The sequence below is a fragment of the Pleurodeles waltl genome, chromosome 12, assembly GCF_031143425.1.
Source record: "Pleurodeles waltl isolate 20211129_DDA chromosome 12, aPleWal1.hap1.20221129, whole genome shotgun sequence".
Lineage (NCBI taxonomy): Eukaryota > Metazoa > Chordata > Amphibia > Caudata > Salamandridae > Pleurodeles > Pleurodeles waltl.
Window position 1 is genome coordinate 240,398,746 of NC_090451.1, and position 9,508 is coordinate 240,408,253.

At 47.8% G+C, this 9,508-nt stretch overlaps 1 long non-coding RNA gene across 1 annotated transcript; it reads right to left on the reverse strand.

The window, feature by feature from the left end:
* Window positions 1–4,897: 4,897 nt before the first annotated feature.
* On the reverse strand, window positions 4,898–6,938 carry LOC138267407 (uncharacterized). The gene is made up of 3 exons (XR_011199796.1): window positions 6,800–6,938; window positions 5,660–5,847; window positions 4,898–5,027 (listed from the first exon to the last, which is right to left on the reverse strand). It is a non-coding gene; the product is annotated as an uncharacterized lncRNA (long non-coding RNA).
* Window positions 6,939–9,508: the final 2,570 nt, after the last annotated feature.

Sequence of the window (9,508 nt, forward strand, 5' to 3'; positions counted from 1 at the left end):
TTTCTAGTTTCTTTTATTGTTACAATTTGAATATTTCTTTCAAGCCTTTTAGTCTATTGCCTTTTTTGTATTACATCCAGCTGGGTTATACATTGTGCCTTGCAGATACGGCCTTCTTGGCCCTAGATGTGCCTCAGCTACTGATAGGTCTAGAGTTATGTTGGAAATTATTCCTGCAAAGGACACTTGAGGCAAATGAGAAGCAATTGACGCTAGAAATATATTTACAGTTACGTTCTTGTATAACTGGGATGGCCAGATTGAGGTATCACGCTAAGGGATTACTTCTCTGCATTTTGCATAAATGACTGTGGCCGTGTCCGACAGCTCAGCTTGTAGGGATGGGGGGCACACACAAGGCCGCTTGTGTAAGAGAAATCAGGACGGCGCTCTTTGTCATCAAGAAAGATGTCCAGATTCTGGAGTAGGCTGGTGAAGAACATGAGTTCCATCCGGGCGAGCTGCTCCCCTGGGCACACCCGCTGACCTACAACAAGAAACTGGGCATGAGAAGAATTCCAGATACAAAATCTCATCACACAACAGAACCCAAGAAACAAGGACACCAGGAGCAGGGCATGAGTAGGGAAAACAGAACAAGATGTCTATAAGGAATAACACCGAGCAAAAAGAAACAAGAAATAGCATATTATTTGTTTCTTTGTGTTTCTTTTTACAGAGCTAGGTGGCTGTGGTCTGCACTTGAATGCTAAGCACATGCATCACTGGCAGAGACAAAATGTTTGAATTTGTGAGGAAGAGAGTAATTGCATAGCAGGCAGCCATGTTCTGACGTGTAGGCAAATTTGCTGGACCCCTCTCCAGATAACACAGGTCCCAATGAGCGGTGATGCAGGAACTTGCCAAACATCTCGCAGAAGATTATAGGAGAAGGGGGAAGAAACAGTGCCGAGGGCAAGGACATCTCGGACACTTCGAGCACAGCTTCTTGAGGCATTAATACCAGTGACATACTCAGGTGATACACCTGGTTCCTGAATCTCTGGGTTCAAACCTGAAATCCAGCACCATCTCCTCAACATCTCATATGACAGCGAGCATCCCTTTGGTCCCAACGTTGATGAGAAGCTTGAAAAGATAAATAAGGACAGACACATTTCAAAATCCATGGATGTCCCAAAAAATCCTGCGCTTAAGGGCTCCCTTTGGAAGCAACAGCTCAGGGGCAGAGCTAAATATACCTCACCTAACAAGCAGTAATCCTATCAAAGACAGCAAGAGGCTTTCTACCTGCAGGCTGGTATGGGCTACACCAGGGTTGTCTATAGGATCAACATCAAAGGTGAGGGCAGAGGTGGCTCCAGTAAATATCTTCCACTGCAGTGAGTTGCCTTATTTCCTCCTCCTGATCACACATCATGTGTTGGAGGCAGAATAAAAGTTTTCCTCCCAAGTTGGGAGGAGATCAGATCACATAGAGGGTTCCAGCTACAGCCTAGTAGCTGTCACTACCCCTCCCAAAATAATAGCCACACACGTCTTCAGCATGTCCTCCCAGAGGAAGAGCTACGAGCGCTGCAGAGACCGTGCCCCCACCTATACTTCCTTATTCCCAAAAAGGAGAGCTCCTTTGGGCTTATTCTAGACCTCAGGCCTCTAAACAAACAAATCCTTTGGCAACACTTGCGTATGACAACTCCCTAGGATGTCTCTCCATTGATCCAACTGGATAACTACATGACAGTGCTTGACCACAAAGATGCCTACTTTCACATAGCCATTCACACTGTCATCGGTGATATCTTCACTTTCAGTTAAGTAGACATCATTTCCAATTCAAAGTGCTCCATTTTGGGGTCACTGCAGTGCTATGGGTATTTCAAAGTGCCTGGCAGTGGTGGCTGCACATCTACAAAATGGGGCCACTCACATCCTCCCATATCTAAATGACTGGCTGATCAAGAGCGGCAGCACTGCCAAGGCTGCCCTCCGGCAGCAATTTCCCTGCTTGCAGTTTATCATAAATGCCACCAAGTTCCACCTACAACCTCAACAGATTCAACACTTCTAGGGATCTGTTAACCACAGTTACAGGGGAAAGTCCACCCCAACCAACAAAGATTCTTGGCATTTCAGAAGCTGCTGACTCTTCTGCAGCTCAATCATCAATGCGCAGTCTGAACTATGATGTACCTCCTAGGGATGATGGCCTTATGTATTGTTATTGTACCCCATATTCAAGGCTCTCTCGGAGCCTCCTACAAGACTGCTTTGCGGCTCAGTGGTCACAAGCAGAGGGTCACTGGGGAAATCTGGTGCTAATAAAGGCCAACACTCACAATGTGCTGCAATGGGGAACAATAACAAATTGTTGCTGGGCAGACCTTGGCTCATACATCATTTCACCTGTGACCATCACCACAGACACATCTCTCAAAACCTTGGGAACACATCTTGAGGACATGACTACAGGGAATGTGGCTTCCTCGACAATACAGCTACCACATCAATTAGCTATAAGTGCTAACCATACAAATAGCCCTCAATGACTTCTTCTATGTCATTAGATGGAAGGTAGTCCTCATCAAGGCGGACAACATGACAGACATGTTCTACCAACAGAAGAAGGGTGGCACACACCCTTCCCCGTTCTCATCACTAGCACAGAGGATGTGGCTTTGTGCGATCTGCCAAGACATATTCCTAGAAGAGGACAACAACTTTTGCAGATCCGCTCAGCAGGATGTATCAACATGTCCACTAGAGAGAACTCTGCCCTCAAGTTCTGCAAAGGTATACTTCCAGTGGTGGGGAAACCCGTAAACAGACACCCCAAAAACACAAAATGATCAAACGTTGCCTCTGGGTGCTCACACCCAGAGTCCATGTGCAATGTACTATGAATAAATTGGTCAGAGATCTTTGCCTGCAGTTTTCAGCCTCTCCCACTCCTCTCATATGTGGTAAAAAAAATGCTACAAACATCTCTGACACTCATCCTAGTGGCCTCAGGAGGGCCTGACAATCCTGATACTCCATGTTTCTGGAGATGTTCATCATCCCCCACAAGCACATTTATTCTCAGAACGGATCTTCTCACACAGATTCAAGGCCACACGAGATACCCAGACCCAAGGCAGTTCAACCTATCACTCTGGCACACAGGGGGTCATTCTAACCCTGGCGGTAAAAACCGCCAGGGCGAATGACCGCGGTAGCACCGCCAACAGGCTGGCGGTGCACCGCTGGGCATTCTGACCGCGGCGGTTCAGCCGCGGCCAGAAACGCAAAGTCGGCGGTGTCCCGCCGACTTTCCGCTGCCCTTGAGAATCCTCCATGGCGGCGGAGCGCGCTCCGCCGCCATTGGGATTCTGACACCCCCTACCGCCATCCTGTTCCTGGCGGGTTTGCCGCCAGGAACAGGATGGCGGTAGGGGGTGCCGCGGGGCCCCCGTAAGAGGGCCCCAAAAGGAATTTCAGTGTCTGCCTAGCAGACACTGAAATTCGCGACGGGTGCTACTGCACCCGTCGTACTCCAGCAACTCCGCCGGCTCCATTCGGAGCCGGCTTCATCGTTGCTGGGTCTTTCCCGCTGTGCTGGCGGGCGGCCTTTTGGCGGTCGCCCGCCAGCACAACGGGAAAGCCAGAATGGCCGCCGCGGTCTTGTGACCGCGGTGCGGTCATTTGGCGGTAACCGCATGGCGGGCGGCGACTGCCGCCCGCCGCGGTTAGAATCACCGCCACAATGTCTTAGAATATGGCTATATGTGGACTTCAAAACCTTGTTCAGTTGTGAAGCAAAGGTGGCATCTTTCATCTGCCTGGGTGCCTAAATCAGGCAATATTTTGTGGAGCAAAATGTACTATATTCTTTGTCACTGAAGATATTTCTGAGATCTTAAAAACCTTACAGACAAATGTGGGCAGCAGGCTACAGGATGCAGATCCCCAGCGAAAGAGATGCAGACAGGTAAAAATAATTCAGAATTTCAGACATTAGACAAGGGAAAGCAAATACAGAGGCAGTGGATGAGCATAACAATAAATTCAGTCACAGAAATAAAAAGGGCACAGGTGAAACGTAGAAAATCTCAGCTGCTTTAACAAAGAGAAACGCCCAAAATCCTAAGATGATCTGCTGCAAGTGTGTAGCACTTGAAGCAGGTAAAGTTATCAATGTGGACGTATGAGGATCTTGCTACCTCGTAAGGCACCTCTAAATTTGTACAGAATGCCCCACATCTTATAGGTAGACTGTCCATGCTCCCATTCAACATCAACCAGTTAGGTTCCGTAGTCACCTAAAGCACATAGGGGGTCATTCTGACCCCGGCGGGCGGCGTTTGCCGCCTGCCTGGCTGGAACCGCCATTTGGCCGCCCCACGGTCAAAAGACCGCTGGGGCCATTCCGACTTTCCCGCTGGGCCGGCGGGCGCTCACTGAAGCCGGTTCCGAATGGAGCCGGCGGTGTTGCAGGTGTGCGACGGGTGCAGTTGCACCCGTCGAGCTTTTCACTGTCTGCGACGCAGACAGTGAAAAGCAGGCTGGGGCCCTGTTAGAGGGCCCCTGCACTGCCCATGCCAGTGGCATGGGCATTGCAGGGGGCCCCAGGACACCCGTTCCCGCCAGCCTGTTCGTGGCAGGGAAAACCGCCAGAAACAGGCTGGCGGGAAGGGGGTCAGAATCCCCATGGCGGCGCTGCTTGCGGCGCCGCCATGGAGGATTCGCCCAGCCGGGGGAAATCCGGCGGGAAACCGCCGGACCCGTTTTTCCAACCGCGGCGGTCGGAATGGGCTTTGAAGCACCGCCAGCCTGTTGGCGGTGCTTCAGTCATTCCGCCAGGGTCAGAATGACCCCCATAATGTCTGAGGCTGGAAGCCTACAAAATAAAATTCCCACCCAAAAACTTCCAGAGTTGACTCACCTGCAGAAAAAGGGATCATAGATTCTGGCTTCTCAGATTGTCCTTGCTCGTTTAGGAAGTTCTGGGGGTTGAAGTGATTGGGGTCTTTCCACACCAAAGGGTCGAAGAAAAGGGAGGTCATGTTAGAGATCACAGAGGTGCCCTGAACGAAGATGAAATGAAAGGCATTAAACAAAATCTCAGGTGTAGAGGATGCAACCTTAAGAAAACTGTGGAACAAACCTGGGATGACATACAAAAAGAACCAGGGGATTGGAGAGAATCAGTGCAACTGAAGAACATCCAAGAGACAGCATGCACACTTGTGGGATTAAATCATTACCTGTGGAGCATTATGTGAAATATCTCATCTTTACAGCATCACCCAGTTTTTTATTTTACATTATGACTCTAGTGACAATGTCACTTTCAACCTATTACACTTTCTCTATCACTTTGACTCAGATGATAAAACAATTGCAAGGAAGCATTGTAGGCCTAAGCTATAACTAATGTGCCAATACTCACTTCATAGTTTAAGGCACGTCTACAGGTATGTTTACAGAGCACAAGTGGGAAAACAGGTGTTGTTGATTTGGTTACAATGGCATGCAGGGACCCAGAGGTTTGCTTAAATGTAAATGATCTAACTTGTAAATCTTCATGTAGTGGCACGTATTTGGGAATTCAGTGTATCTTTCTTAGGGTACCAAATCTAATTCACTTCCTTTTTAGCTTTACCTACTTAGTTCTCTTGAACTGGAGATTGGCTTCAGTCATTTTCTGGGTACTCACTTTGGTCAGGTGGTACCCTCAGAGAGTGGTGTCCTTGGTGACTTCTCTGAAAACTCCAGCAGGGCTGATGTTCCCAAAGCGCAGAATTTCATTGATAGTAGCCTCCACGTAGGGCATCTGGAGCCGATCATCCCAGGCAGGCAGGCGGTCCCAGCCCACCACTTGCTCAATCTCCTGCTGGCACCGGACTAGCATCAGAGATGTGAGGTAGAGAAGAGAAGGCAAGCTCAGTGATAGTGGTGTTATCATCAACACCCCTTGATTGCCTCCCACGTCTGTGAATATGGTGGGATATGGTGAGGAGTCCTACGACCAAACAAACTGAGACATGCTACCAATATTCCAACCTGTAACTTCGGCACTGCATTGCTAATTCAGAATAAACACAGCTCTGCCAATGAATCAGACTCCTCCCACGCAAATCACCTGCCTTTCCAAAACAATGGGACAGCAAAGATCCTCCAATGTGTATCTCAACCTCATGCCTCAGATCCTACTTAACTACCCTCAGCACTCTATTTAGTACATTGGACCAACATAATTCCCCAAGTTATGGTCAGTTTGTTACAGGATGAAGGATACCATGGATGCACTCAATCCAAAGAAAGGGCTCAAAAGGATCTTCCTTCCTGTCATAACCTTGCGGCTTAGCATTACTTTTCAGACCAGTGAACTCTCATTTCATGTCAGGTAAGAAGAGGAATGGTAATATACAACAGCATGTCATGTCATTTGCTTGGAGCACTACACACCCCTAGAATATCCCAATGCAGTCATCGTTATGCAAGAACAAATCTGTCTCCTTTTCATTTTCCTCTTCTGGTCCTTGGCTGTCATTTCCCGACTGCTACTACCTTTTGAATTTATCCTGTACTTAGAGTTTTAAAACCCTGGCTTGTGCAGATTTCTGTTAAAGTCAGAAACCAGCCTTGCTTTTTTCCCCATTATCCCTGTTAAGCTTCTTCTAAATTCTCTGCTGCTATTCACTGTAGAAGTCAGATCATCATCAGAAGGCAGTCACCCTTAACGTTGCATAAAATATATTGTGCCAACTTCACACACAGACTGTTATTGTGTATCTAGTACTTTAGGTATCAATTTGTATTTATTAGCCTTAGGTCATCATTTTGCATATCTTACCTTGGATGTCTGGGTAGGTGATCATGTACAGAAACCCCCATCTGAGAGTGGTGGAAGTTGTGTCTGTCCCAGCTACAAAGAGGTCAGCAATGCAAGCTTGTAGATTTTCAGACGAGAATGTGGAGTCTGGATTTGAGTTTTGCTACAGTCAAACATACAGGAAAAGGGAAGTACAAACAAGTATGTTCAAATGTGACACCGACTCTAGACAGCATTTTCTATAATTTGTACACAGGGCCACGTAACTTTCAAACACCAGTGATGTATATAGGAATGTACAATTTTTTTATCTTTTTAAATATACTTACATTAGGGTGGGGGAAACACTGCCTGGGGGAGCGCTGTTTTTATTTCTTTTAACTGGGGCTTTTTTTACCTTTCTTTGTCGTCTCTTCAGCCAGGCATCATTCTAGAGCCAGCACCGGAAGTGAGGGTCAGTTAGAGCCCTCCTTCCGGCCATCAGAGACTCTGTACCGCAAGTTAGTGGTCCAGCTGTCGGGCTCTTGGCCCGGCGCCATAAATGAATCCAGCTGGGCGGCCGCGCATTGAAGGAGAGCACGTCACTCGCCAGCTTTGCGCGGCATGAGGGAAGTTTATTTTCAACTTTTTAAATATAGTTACATTAGGGTGGGGGAAACACTGCCTGGGGGAGCGCTGTTTTTATTTCTTTTTAACTGGGGCTTTTTTACCTTTCTTTGTCGTCTCTTCAGCCAGGCATCATTCTAGAGCCTGCACCGGAAGTGAGGGTCAGTTAGAGCCCTCCTTCCAGCCATCAGAAACTCTGTACTGCGAGTTAGCGGTCCAGCTGACGTCGGGCTCTTGGCCCGGCGCTGTAAATTAATCCAGCTGAGTGGCCGCGCACCGGGCACGCCAAAGGCGCGCCTAAGGCAAGCCCGTCTGCGCCCGAACGGGCCCAGGGGCCAGAGATTCTGCCCATTTTTTTAAATGTGCGGCCCCTCAGGGGTATAGCAGCAAAATCAAGATTAAGAATATGCCCTGTAAGCAGAAGGCGCCATCCGATTACGGGCGCTTGGACCTGGGAGGAATGTAATTGGACACTACAAGCTCCATTAACCTTGAAGGAGGCCAGAGCTCAGCATAGGAGGCCTCTGATGTCTGGAATGGCAGCTCAGGAAAACACGGTAGCTCACGGTCAGCCGTTCCAGTACGCCTTGTTAAATTTCTGCTCACTCCCCAACCACAAACTGGAAATCTGCGAAATGATTGATACTTGGCATATTGATTGTTTTTAACAGAAACCTGGGGCAAAACAGAATCAGACCCGGATTTTGTAGCAGCTCCCCCCCAGGGTATACCTACTACAGATTATATAGACCCCACAATAGGGGTGGGGGCTTGGCTATTATCTGCAGGGCTACTCTTGTGTGCGCTTGGTCTGGCCCCGCCGCTGAAACATGCGAGACAATGGCTTTTAAGATCTCTCAGAACAGTGGAGTACTGTAGGAGGGCCTACTGATTTATCGACCGCTGGGCCCTCCTACAAACCTTGTCCAATCTTGGGTTAAGCTGATAGAACCTATGGTTTTGTTCCCAAAGGCAATTATAATAGGCGATTTTAATATTCATTTTGACGAGATCTGCACTCCAGTGGTTAGGGAGTTCTTAGATCTTATGGAGGCCTTGGATTGGTCCCTCAGAGTCTCGGCAGCTACCCATAGTGCATGACATATATTAGATGGGATCTTTGATCGTACTTCTCTACAGCTGGTGTTAACCAATACCCAGTTAAGTTGGACGGATCATCATCTGCTAAACTTTAAATTTGACATAACGCACTTTCCTGCTCTGTATGAGGTGAAGAGAAAAGTATTTAGGCCATGGAAGCAGATTAAAGTGGAAGAGTTAGTTCCCGGCCTTAGAAGAGGCCTGGGACAGAGCCAAGAAGCTAGCTCGGCCCCTGCTTGACAGTTTTCAGCAAGGGGTTGAAATGTCCATGACTCAACTGGCTCCCCCAAAGATCCGGGGGCCTTGCAGCCGGAAGAAGCTTGGTCAACCTTGGTTTACGAGCGAACTTAAATCTTTCCAGAAAAAGTACCGACAACAGGAGCACCAGTGGAAATTAAAACCAGTCCCAGAGGAAAGAGCTGCATTAAAGTCCACCCTCAAGGCTTACAAAGCGGCGCGTTTTAAGGCCAAATCTAATTTCTATATTGCCAAAGTGAAGGAGGCATTAAATGCCTCTAGAGAACTATTTAAGGAGATAAAGGAATTATCCATTCCCCTTCGATCTGGAAAATTCTCAGGAGTTCTGTGATAAGGTTGCTAGGCACTTTGAGAACAAAATTCTCCAAATACACACAAATTTTGCTCCTCATGAGATCTCTACGGAACTCCCCTATAGGGTACCTACCGACTCCAAAGCTAGCTGTAAAGTTCTATCTGATTTCCATATCCCATCTCATGACAGTATTAGAAAGAGGATCCTAGAAATTAAGTCTGGTTCCCCTTTGGATCCGTGCCCCCATTCTATTTTTCAACTGGCCCCCGACCTGATGGCTCGGGCGTTAGCTCCTATCTTTCAAGAGGTCCTGATATCTGGGGTGTATCCCTCCCTATGGAAAGAAACCATAGTGGTTCCCCTTAAGAAGAAGCCAGATGGCGACAGCCAGGACCTAAACAATTTATGGCCAATAGCACTTCTTCCCTATCTGGCAAAGATTTTAGAGAAAATCGTGAATTTGGAACTGG